Genomic DNA, 12,738 nt, shown 5'->3' on the forward strand with positions numbered 1-12,738 from the left:
GTGGTACTCTTCAGTAAGAGAACTCAGGGATTTGCCTTGTATCCCAAGCCTGCTTAGGAAAGCTTAAAAGATCTACCCCCTGCACAAGGCCTTTTGTTTGTTGTTCTTGTAATACAATTACAGGGAATAATTCCTTGACTATATTTAACACTATGAACCAGGCATTATCTGACATCATAAAAAGCAGTACTGTTTGCCTGTTGAATATATTATTATGGACCTCAACAATAAACATACCCAGTAACAAGGAAAGGTATATTTTAATATTTTATAAAGATCCAAGACTGAAAAAAATCATACAACTAAAATGGACTCTTAAATGATGACCAGTCCAGACTGCCTTTTAAGCAGACTGATCCTGGAACAAATGACACCAAACACAAGGTTATTTTCATGGTTCTTACTTTTTTCTTAGAAAGTATATTATACTGTTTATCAGGGAAAAAACTGAACTTTGCTGAGAACATTTATTATGCTAGGCTTCATTTTACCACCATTATTTTGAATGACCTGCTAGATCAATGTAACCTTGTGGAAGCAGGGCTTCCACAGGTTTTGACCTCTCTGAGTAAGCAAGTCTGTCTGAGGATCCACTCACAACCAGCAATCACATAAAACCTATGGGTGGTTCAGATGAAGAGAACTGCAGGACCATGCAGAGGAAGAACAGGTGTCCAGAAGAAGAGGGCCTTGTCTTACTTAATCTGGGGGACTCACTGAAAACTGTATCTCTAAGATGGGTTCAGTTGAAGAACTTGTCCTGTGATGATTATACTAAAATCTACCAAACCCAAAAGCTAAAGCATATTAGTCAGTAAGTTTTTCTGATATATGCAGTAAAAGGAAATTAAAAGCATTATTTCCAAGTTGAATCTGCTATATAAATTCAGCCAAATATGAATCCCACATACCAAGAGGATCTCATCTCACAGTCTTGCACTTTGCTTTACTTTTTTTCCCAAAGAATTTTACGTTTGGGTATGCATGACAAGAGGTGACAAGAAATAGAAGCTGGGATCGCTATGATTAACCTTAGTATATTGGAAACCAAAGAGATACTGAATGTTACTAAATACAGCTTAAGAATCAGAGAGAATGTTAGAATCAATCAGGCTGACCTTTGCATTCCAAAATAGACACCAAAGTTTGGGCATAACTGTCACCAGCAATGTCCAAATAACCAACACCTGGTTGATGAGTATTATCTACAATACCCAAAATGCTACTTCCCTCTTCAGAGCACAGACAAGATGATACTTGATTTTGTGGCTAAAATAAGACTTTTTGATTTGTGAGTAAGGTCTTGGACCACCAAGCAGTACGAGATCCAGTTCTGAGCAATACTTGCTTAGCTTAAGACAAGAAATGGTGGCTCTTGAATCAGTGGCAGAGTATGAAGAATTGGACCCAACTACCTAGATTGCAGAGCTAAAATGAACACTAAAGGCCCATAATTTTCTCTTCCTGCCCCATAACCCACTTAGTTCAAGCTTCTCGAAGTTTGGCAACAATAAAGAAAGGAGACCACAGGATGACTTTGCTAGTACTAAACAAAACATTTTAAAAATTAAATACACAAAGTAACAGATACTGTACAGCACCTCTTGCATACAATCACTTTAATCCACAGGAAAAAAGTACGCCTTCTTCCTGGGTATAGCTCACCAAGCCTTCCCTTGTAAGGATATCTATAATTTCCATATTAAGCTAATATTACCTGGGTTGTTACAGTGTGTTTATTTATTTTTTGGTGAGATAATAAGAGAGTTATGATTTGTTCCAGCCTCACTAGAAATAGCTCTGTTCCCAATCTATAGTGCTCATCAACCCTGGTTACAAAGTCACTCACAAATTATCTTCTGTGATTTGTTTTTAATCTCTGAACAAATATAGTTATAAGAAATGAGTTTCTCTAGATGCCTAGAGCTGAGTTAAAACAATCAAAAAGACACAGATATTGTTTGTTCTTGCTTGTCATAAACAAGTAGAAGACAAGGATGGCTATCTTTCCAGATAAGAGGACATAGGTGATATTATTTTATACCTTCTTTGCTGTTTCACAGTCTGAAAGAGTTCTTAAATTTTTTTACTGCACATACACTGTTTTTGAAAATTAATGCTCTGTTACGCCAATAGCTGCTCCTGACAATTACCTACAAAGTCACTAAAACAGTCTGTTTAGGAGGAGAGACCTAAACAACTGTATAGTTATCAAGTCTCTCAAATAGTCATAATGTGCAGTACAGATGGAAATCACTATTCTAGGATAGTTACATAAGAGGTATTTACTGAAATATCCCAATCTCATAAAAACAAAACTTACCTCATTAGACAAACTAAATGTATTTTTAATCTTCAAAAATAAGAGCATCCAGCCTTTTTAATAATATTACTAACAAGCTGATCCTGAAAACTCACATGCTCAACATACTCTGTGCCTTAAAGATGAAAATCCCATAGCTGTAAAAGACTACATTTTAGAGATGTTCATAATTGTCTACCTTCTTTATATAAACGGCCCATATGATATTTTTCAATAATCTGTGTTCGGATTAGATGATCCAAAGCTTTTATTTCATTCTATGTAATCCAAGCTATGAGGCTGGGCTATGTTTCTCTCATGTGCGTCACATGTCTAACAGCAGAGCCCTCTCAGTCTGGGGACCAGACCCACTGCGTTCCCAGGCTCTCCAGGAGACGACGCATGGCGCAGTGAGGCCCAGGAGCCACATTCAGGCCACTACTCGCCTCTCAACCGTCTGTGAACTAAGAATGATTCTGACGTTTAGGAAAGGTTAAAAAACAGTGTGTCATGAGAAGCAAAACTTGCACAAAATTCGAATTGCAGAATCCGTAACATTTTACTGAAACAAAGACTTTTGCCTAGGACTCCGTTCATGCTACAATGGCAGAGCTGAGTGGTTGTGACAGAGACCATATGGCCCACAAAGCCAACAATGTTTCTATAGTCCCTATTTGCGAACACTTTCTTTTTGTTTTTGGATGTGCTCTACACTCCCAGTTTGAAAATACCTTTTATTTTCACCATTTAGTAAAGCTAAAATTCTAGTACTAAAAACAGAGTATTTTCTTCATTTATAGCAGATTTACTGACTTTTGGTCTAGAAGACTTTAATAATATGTCCTTGGTGGATGGGCTTCTGCCCCCCTCAAAAATTACAGACATGGTACTTTTATGGGTTATCAAAGTTGGCATTTGGGTGTTCACTTGATGACACCTCAATGGCCTCAGGCTGTTCTGAGCATGCTGTGCATGCCATGTGAAACACAGTCCTGAGTGAGAGGGGTGACTGCCAAGACAGAACTAAGAGGAGTCACTGCCACACTGAATCTTAAAGAACAAACAAGAATTAACCAAATGCTGAACATCTTAAAGGGGAATGTGGCACTCTAAGCCTTGGCTACATGTGGGTGTCAGTCACTCAGGACAGATGAAAAAACTGGTGGTGATGACTCAATTCCACCCTCAGAAGTTCTGATTTAACTGGTCTATCATTTAGCTTGGGCATTAGAATTTTTTAAAGTTTATCGTGCAATTCTCAGATATGACCAAGAATGAGAAATCACCACTCTAAAACAAGATGTTTGAATCATGCAACTGTATGACTGCAAAAATCTGTGATTTGGTCCATTACACAAGTATGTTGGAGCCAGAAAAACTGGGGGTGGGGAATGTCACAGACCCTAAAGAATGTGGACTTTATGAAGGGCAAGGTTACAGAAAGCCAAGAGAAGACATGGATGGATGGATCAATGGATGGATGGATGGACAGATGGATGGATGGATCAATGGATGGATGGATGGATGGATGGATGGATGGAAGGAAGGAATAGGGATTAAAGTTAGTCTTCACACTGGACTAGATTCCAAACACCCGCAACCCCTTTTTGGAGATATGGTTATGCTAAGTTGCTAAGTTCCCCAGGCTGGGCTCAAATTCACTATACTCCTGCCTCAGCCTCCCAGAACGTTGGGGTTACAGCCATGCATCACTACATCCAACTAGAATATTTTAAACAAGAAAGCTACACAGTTAAAATTTACCTTTTTAACCCATTACTCTGATAGATGTGGGAAACAGACCAGAAGGGAAGAGTGATTGTAAGATTATGTTAGGAGTTCAAAAAGAAATTCAGGTGCAGACCTAGGCACTGAGTGTTCTCAGAAATCCTTAGAAGGACTGCTGCACAGACTGAACAACGGGGGCAAGGGAGACGCCATGTCTGCCTCCCAGATATCCAGTGCAGACAGCTGGAGAGAGGACAGTGACATAAGATTTACAAGCACAGAGAAGTGGGTTTGGTCCCTGTCCAACACTCTCCAAATGTTAGTGAGATAGAATGAAGAGACTACAAGTAGGAAAACACCAAGTAGCCAAACATGGATCCTTCCTACACATTTATACCACTGAGCATTAAAAGTGAGCAAAAATGAGTAAACCTCAAGTTTGTAGTACCTGAAATTTCTCCTAAATGTATCATTTGTCAAATTTAAAAAACTAAGATTACTAAAACAGTTATTAGATTTAAATTTTAATCAGAAAGGACAGAGAAGCTGCAAATATAACTCCCATCCTAACAATGAGTAAAAGGTAAATTATGGGCTTATAAATTTTCCTTGGCCCCGCATAAGGAGAGGCTGCAAGACAACAAAGTTACCCAAATTCCACAGAGAGATGGGTGCCCCCAAGTAGAGGGCCCTGTCTATACCCTGTGTCACCCGCGGCAAAGCACAGGAACTGGAGGAGGGCACTATGCAAATACATAAGAAAAAATCAGCTACCATTTTCACAGGTTGTTAAAGACCAACTGCGGGTCACCTCAGCCTTGGGTACCTGAGAAAGTGAGGGACCTCTCGGAGTGCTCCCCACAAACATGGCGTGGTCAGTGGGGGACTGGAGCAAGCCACTTCTGCTGACGCTGCCTGGTACAGGTGACCGCTGACTCCCTCTTTCTGTGAACCCTTCTCTTATACTGATCCAATGCTTTCAGCCATTGGGAGAGAGCAGAAACTCTCGTCACCCTCAAGGAACTGTGAAAATCCACTGAAGCTGCAGTTTAGGGAAGTGGGGAAGGAAAAACATCTACCCTTGGAGGAGAAGCAGAAACTACCCAGGACCTGGGATCCTGTTGCAGACACAGGTCTGTTATTGCTGAGGAAAAGATGGGAAATTCCTGCCCAAGACCAATCACAGACACAAGGGGGGTGTGGCCCCATGCTTCCGACAGGAAGGCTGAGGAGCTCTTCTCCAGATGCAACCTCAACTGCACATAAAGAAATGAGCAATAGAGAAAGTATTCATTAATATAAATGAAGGCAAATATAAACACATGTTATTTTTTAATCACTCAAAATAAACTCCTGTTTTTCCCCACTGGACACTAACACATAAGTTAAAGCTATTGTAGATATTTAATAGTTGCCTGCTTTTATTTCTTAAGAAAGCAAAAATACTAGTTTTTCAAATCAACTGACACTTTCAAGGACTGCTTTAACGTACTGCCTCTTAAAACTTATAGCAATACCATTTATTACGCACTTAAATTACCCTTTTGCTTGCTAATTATATAATTCCAAGCAAATACTGCCCTCTCTGTAGTGTTTCCTCAGTTTTAAGATGGAGTTACTAATGGGATTAACACTGAAGAGCAAATAAAATAATACCTGTAATGTTCTTCCAGCAATCTCCAGCATACTAGAAAGTGTTAGAGAAATGTTAACTAAAAGTAAATTTCTGAATACAACGCTGTAACTCTACTTCCTTAGCACTGAAATCCTGGGTATAACTGTTCTATGTAAGAAGAAATTTCTCAAGCTACAGTGAATTACAAATTTCTATGTAAGAAGAAATTTCTACAAGCTACAGTGAATTACAAAAAAATGAGAAAATGAATGTACATTTAGATACAAGTGGCATGATACCAAAGTAAGGACAACAGTGGAATGTAAATAAGCTAATGTTAACTGATCCAACAATCTATACTCTTTAAAACTGTTTTCATTTTTACTCAACTCCTACAAAAACAAGTACATACAACAGTGATGGCAAACCTTTCAGAGCTTTCAATGATACAAACACCCTGCTGCGGCACGTGTGCCATAGGTTCACCATTAGATGCTCCTAGATCACATTCCAAGATTTACAGTGCAACATAAGCAATCAGACCCAGGTAACAATTTGATTCTTCCTACTGCATAAAGCTTGGTGTAAAGTCTTTTGGTCAACGCTTAATCTGCTTAGCTCAAAGTCATTAGATGGAATGAATCTGACATTGTAGTGAGACCTCTTTCAAATGAGTTGCTATTGCCACTGTGGAATCCATGATTAATTTTCTTGCTACAATACTGTGTCGGGGCTGGGGGTTTAGCTCAGCAGCAAAGCACCTGCCTGGCAAGCACAAGGTCTTAAGTTTGATTCCTGGTACCGGAAGAAAAGACAAAAAAAAAAATACAATACTATGTCACTAAAAACACACAATTAGCTAAGCACACCTTACACAATCATGTACATTAAATAAGATAATAAACTACATGATCACTTTAATCAAATGAAGTGAAATATATGTGAAATGCTTTACATAGTACCTGACGCAGAGTAAGTGTTGAATAATTCTAAACACATCTGATACTAAGTTCAAGGGCTACATTCTCTGGGCTCTCTTCTTACAGCTCACCATTTGTAATTCCAATTTCCTCCTGTGTCAATTCTCCTACCTCTTCTGTTCAGTCTCCCTTTCTACAGGGAAAATACCTGCAGTAACTCTGATTCCTCTTCATTATTACCTTACTTTCCTGGACCTTCACTAAACAAAGCAAAGATAAATGAATTTTATTCTAATAGTTAACTATTAACATCAAAATAAGACTTTAAGCAGTCCTAAAACTAGAAACTGGAAACTGGTTTAGGTTTAAGAAATGTAATCTGGAGCTTGGACTTCATATTGCCAGAAGATAAGACTTATATATGATTCAAAAATAATAGGATCATGATTCAAAAATAATGGGATGGCAATTTACAAAGTCAAAGTGTGATGACAAAAATCCTCATTTCTAAAAACTTACGGCTGTATTTTAAATATACAGTGTGCCTCCTAAAAACCTAAGTGCTACAAAGTACAAATCCTACCGACGTGTATGAATTGATTATGTGCCACAAAAAGTAAGGAAATTCTCAAATACACTTCTGAAAAAGTAAACTGTGGGGCACAAACACTAAAAAGCAGTGTATGTGATAAAGGCCACAAAACACAAATAACTCTAAGTGGGCATCTGAAATATATCTATATAAGCTCCCTGGAACAGAGCATTTAGGAAGAAGAACTGAACCTAAGGCCAAAGACCAATGCTGGGCAACACAGGAAGGGGCCTCACTGCTCAGGAGCACCACCATGTGTGGACTACTGTAGATACGCATGGCAGAAATCAGCTGTCGGCCTGCTCTTTCTTTTCACTGACACTGACTATTAACATTAAAATGATTTAGTAATTTTAAAGTCTAAAAGAGAACTACAGCAGTATGTGTGTGGACATCATGAAAAATAAGCATGTGCATACATATGTGAACAGTCACCAACTTACTGATGATTTGACATGATTTTTGGTTCAACATGATTTTTCATCTTTACAGTGGTGCAAAAGCATGCCCATACAATCATTCTTTTTTTCACTTTTGATATAATTAATTTACGTGAGATATTTAGCAATTCACTGTGAAACAGACTTTGAGTTAGATGATTTACCCAATTAGGCCAATGTAAGTGTTCTGAGAACATTTCAGATAGGCTGGGCTAGGTTAGCTTTGGTGTTTGGTAAGACAGATACACTAAATGCATTTTCATTTTACAGTGGGATTATCAGGACATAATTAGCAATAAATCGAGGAGCATCTGCATATACAAATGTGTATACAGCACACATACATAAATACATACATATATACATACATACATATATACATATATAAAACTTTCACTCTTTATTACAGTTTGATTCCTAACCTTCCAATATTTATTATCAATAGAGAGAGAGAGCACTTGTCCCCATGTTTCTGGCTGAGAGAAAAGTGCCTGATTCAGCCATTGCCTTATTCCCAGGGACCATCTCTTTCCCACCACCAACCTGGCACTGTGTTTATCCAGGGATTTCGCGACTCTGCCTTTTTCTAAGTAAAAATTCTTCTCTAAATCCTTAGCAACCAAATTTGGGTCAGAACACAATGTTGGGCGCCAAATCAGTTGACAAAAATAAAAGTAAAGCAGAAGGATACATCTGATTGCAGATAATTTTTTAAAATTTCAAATTACCCATAGCATTTTAAAAGTAGACATAATACTACTCTAGCATTAGATTAGGGGTGGGAATCTAGAACATAGAGAAAGAAAAAGTACTTGAGAAAGGAAACAAGCCATTCACTGCTAGTACACTTTAAAAAGCCTGTATCTATTCACAATTGAGCAATTTAGGAATCCTGTGAACTACACTTAGGGGAAAGACAGATATATAAGGGTGATGTGTACTAAGCCACAGAGACTGGCTCTCTGGGGATTAATATGCTGTATACAGAATCCTCATGCTAGTGTCTTCCAAAGAAGAGAAAAATGAACTTTGTAGGATTTCTAAAAGAGAATATGTAATACTAAAGGTAAATTACTAACAAAGGCAATGGCAACTTAAAACATTATAAAACATTACTTTCCAGTACCTTAAATTTTCCACCATCTTTTACGTGCCAGACAACTTACGGTAGCCACCCCTACACACACACATCCTATTCAAGGTTTCACTCTGTGTGGTTTCAGCTACCTGAAGAAAGCTGTGGTCCAAAAGTAGTAAATGGAAAATCACAGGAATAAACAATTCCTAAGCTTGAAATTCTCACTCTTCTGCATAGCCTGATGACACCTCCTACTGTCCTGCCCCGTCCCACCCCGGATGTGAATCATTTCTTTGTCTGGCATGTCCACACCATATACAATACCTGCCTGTTAGTCACTCACTAGCCATCTCGGTCATCACACGGATTGTGGTATCACATGGCATGTGGGGAAGTAACCCTTATTTGACTTAATAATGGCTCCAAAGCCCAAGGGCAGTGATGTTGGCAATTTTATTACAGTATATAGTTGCAAGTGCTTTTACTACTAGTTATTATTGCTAGTCTCTTACTGGGCCTAATTTATAGATTACACTCCACAGTAAGTATGCATGAGTAGGAAAACAATATAGTAATATGGTTTAGTACTCTGAAACTTCCACTGAGGGGTTTTGGAATGTACCTTTTAGGACAGCAGCAGTGAACCTATGGCACTTTCTTTTAACACAAAAGATGTTAATGTATGAGTTGTTTTTTCTAAGCTAAAACCTCAGTATTCTGTTTTAATTGCAGTGTTGGCACTACGTGATAAATAAGTGGGTTATGAGTTGCAGTCTGGGCACTTGTCTCTAAAAGGTTCGCCATCAATGCCCTAGAATAAGGTGGGGATGGGGCAAGACTATCGTAGTTCCATTCACACATTTTCAAACTGATGGGGGCAAATATTTATCAGGCTAATTTCTGCTTTTAAAGTGCTGAGGATCCAACCCAGGGCTTCATACAGGCTGAGGAACTGCTCTGCCACAGAGCTATACCCTCAGCCCCAGGCTAATCTTAAGCACCAGCATAGCAAGGTTTCTAATCTCTCTGACCAGCCTGAATTAAGAAGCTAGGAGGGTCAGAAAGGAAAGGCAAGGAAGAAAGTCAGGAGACAGCAGCTCCATCCTGGCCTCAGCCACTCAGTAACTGCTGGGTTCCAAGCAGCCCACTTCTCCACAGAAGCAGGAGGAGCTCAAAAATGTTAGGATGTTTCTAGTTCTCATTATTTCGTTTTTTATTTTATTTCTGTCAAAGTAATACACAAGACTCCTTTCTAACGGTTAGTCTCTAAAGTAAGACGGTCAATCTATTTTCACACTTTTCCTACAACATACAAAGAGAAAGTAGCATCACATAAAGAAAAAAAGAAATGAGAGCTCACTTCCTTGTATTTGATACTTCATTAACCAGATTTCTGCGATCCCTTCACGTCATTTCTTAAACCAAATCAATCTCATTCTACACTACGCCCCTTTCCATTTTGTTTCATTTCCAAGCTCATCATGATAACAAAAATGCCGTTTCACTTTATAGTACATGTTACAATTTGAAAAAAGGTAATGGCTTTTTCACACTTGCTGTAAGAGGGAATCGAGTTACTCTGCTTCAGTGTCTGAATCTATAAAATAAGGATGAAAATAATCCCTCTAAAGACTGCTGAAAAGATGAAGTAAAATACATGAAAGCATGGTGCCACACAGAATATGCCTACAATCAATAAACATCTGTGTGCATTAAAAGCATGCGGGAGGACAATTATCTGTAAAAGTTGTTTAACTACCTCATTCCTCTTTAACAGCATATTCACTTCAAGAGATGTGGCTGAAAAACAGGCAACACAGAATATTTAAATTATGTGTTAGTTATTATTTTAAAAATTCAACTGGATAAGCAGGTATTTAACATTTACTATGTGCCAGGTACTATAATGCTAGGATTCCAGAATTCAAAGATGAGTAAGACAACGGCCCCACCCTCAGAAAGCTGCCAATCTAGAAGAGACAAAAATTATGAGGTACTTAAGGGTACATTATAAAAGTATGTGCAAGAAGCAGAAGTAGGAAGATGAGGCAAGAAATGAATTCTCCCTAAAAGGAATAAAGAGGAAGCAGCTAAATAAAGTAGCATGGTAGAGGGAAAAGAGGAGTTATGTAAGCAAAGACTTGGGTCTAAAGCTAGCTGCCCATTTACTAGCTGTATGGTATGAGGCAACTCAGTGTATCTAAGTTTCCCAGTAAATATACTTTGAAGAGTTATTCTTGATATTAGAAATAATATACGTAGAGTGCGTAAAACACAGCAAGCACTCAATAAGTGGTAACTACTTTTAGAAGGAGTTGTGTTGGCTTGCGTTTAACACATTAAGTTTTAAATGTCACCCTATCTAGCATCTCTTGAATAATGATCAACCTACATACACGACTGCTAAGGTCACCGGTACGGTGAAGTCCACAGGAACCACTTCGCAACATTACCACTTAAACAGAGCAGCTTTTTGTAATGTGGTTTCTTCTGTGGGTATTCTCACCTGCTAATAAAGCCTACTTCTGTTACTTTCTGCATTTCTGGCCTGATGCATAGAACCTGCCTACTTAGATCCTGTTATTTCCTAGGTTCCCTTCCTCCGTCCTACTTCGGCCCTACTTTTGGATGGCCCGCATATAAATGACAAGGCCTGATCAGCAATTGGCAATTACCAAGCTCACGCTGGCAGAAAACAAAAGCTACTTTTTGGTTGTTCGCTATTAGCAACCTCCTGGCTGACTCGTGCAACTGGAAGCCACTAGAAAGATGAGAAAACCTTAAACATTTAAAATTTTAAATCTGGCCAAGAAGGTCACTTACATTTACTCTATGGAGCTCAAAACTTTCCCTAAATACCCACTGATGTTAGCTAATCTTTAGCACGCACAAATCTTACAAACTCCTTACCTATCATTTCACACTAAAGCCGTAGGATGAAGCAATCTATCTCTTAAACTAGCAAATAGTCTTTATGTCACTTTAGTCTTTCACAACTATAAAAACATATTTTTGATCAGCAACCAGAGTCTGCTTGCTCCAACTTAAAAGAGTATACCTTAGAAGTGAGGGTACCATGTAGCCATCCAGAATCTACCTTAATGGGAGCTCCCACATTCAAGGAAATTAGTGCCGATAAAACTGTCTTTATATAATTCCACAAAATTTGTCCCTGAATAAATGACTTCAGTATCACACCTGATTTTATATATACACCCATATACAAATATGTATATAATATGTACTCACTATTAACCAGTTTGACATTATCTACTCTATCATTATCTTTTGAAATACTAATGTTCAACTGAAACTGACAGCCCTACACATTTTCAGTAAGTAAAACGTACGTTTTTAATTTTTTTTCTCTGAAAAGGAGTCACTGACGGCTCACCAAAAATTACAATTGAATCTCTTTTGTAAATACTACTCCTTAGAGGCTATTTTTTGAAAAGTCAAAACTGTGTAAGCATTTCCACCTTAATGAAGCTAGAACTTTCTGCGAGATGCAAACCTACGGATTAGATTTTACAAAATACTATGTGTATGATCGCTCATTCTAACGAACAGCAACTGACGTTACCCTGAAGTTAGACCCTATTCCCAACAGCTTTGACGAATGAAAGGAAACACAAAATTATCAACTGTCACGGAAGGGGCGGCCTGAGGCCAGAAGGAGAGTGACAGACAAAAGGAAACGGGGGGGGGGGGGGGGGAGACAGATAAAGCTACAAGACTTCTAATCACTAGACTTTGGCCCAGCCCCTGACCCACGATAATCTACTTAGTCATCTCCATCTCCAAAGAGGAATACACAAAACACCGTCGAAGCAAATACTGGAGATCACTGCGAGCAGGGACACTGTGTTCTGCATTTGCTTTGAGATTTACCAGAAAGAGCTAAACCTGAAAACGATCTGAACACCCGCGGGAAGCGGCGTGTGTGCGCGTGTGCGCGCGTGCAAGGGGAGGGCGAGGGCAGACACGCGAGCTCGCTCCAGCCCCGCGACGCGGCCCGCGCGGACTAGAGAGGCGGGGCCGAGCTCCCGCGCGGGCGGGGGTC

At 39.0% G+C, this 12,738-nt stretch overlaps 1 protein-coding gene across 1 annotated transcript in view; it reads right to left on the reverse strand.

Moving 5' to 3' along the window:
• The window catches only part of Tmem170b (transmembrane protein 170B), a gene marked incomplete in the record, with an annotated part of 31,918 nt that overhangs the window by 18,436 nt on the left and 744 nt on the right, over window positions 1-12,738 (reverse strand).

Source organism: Chinchilla lanigera, unplaced genomic scaffold (assembly GCF_000276665.1).
Source record: "Chinchilla lanigera isolate Chin_1 unplaced genomic scaffold, ChiLan1.0 scaffold00064, whole genome shotgun sequence".
NCBI lineage: Eukaryota > Metazoa > Chordata > Mammalia > Rodentia > Chinchillidae > Chinchilla > Chinchilla lanigera.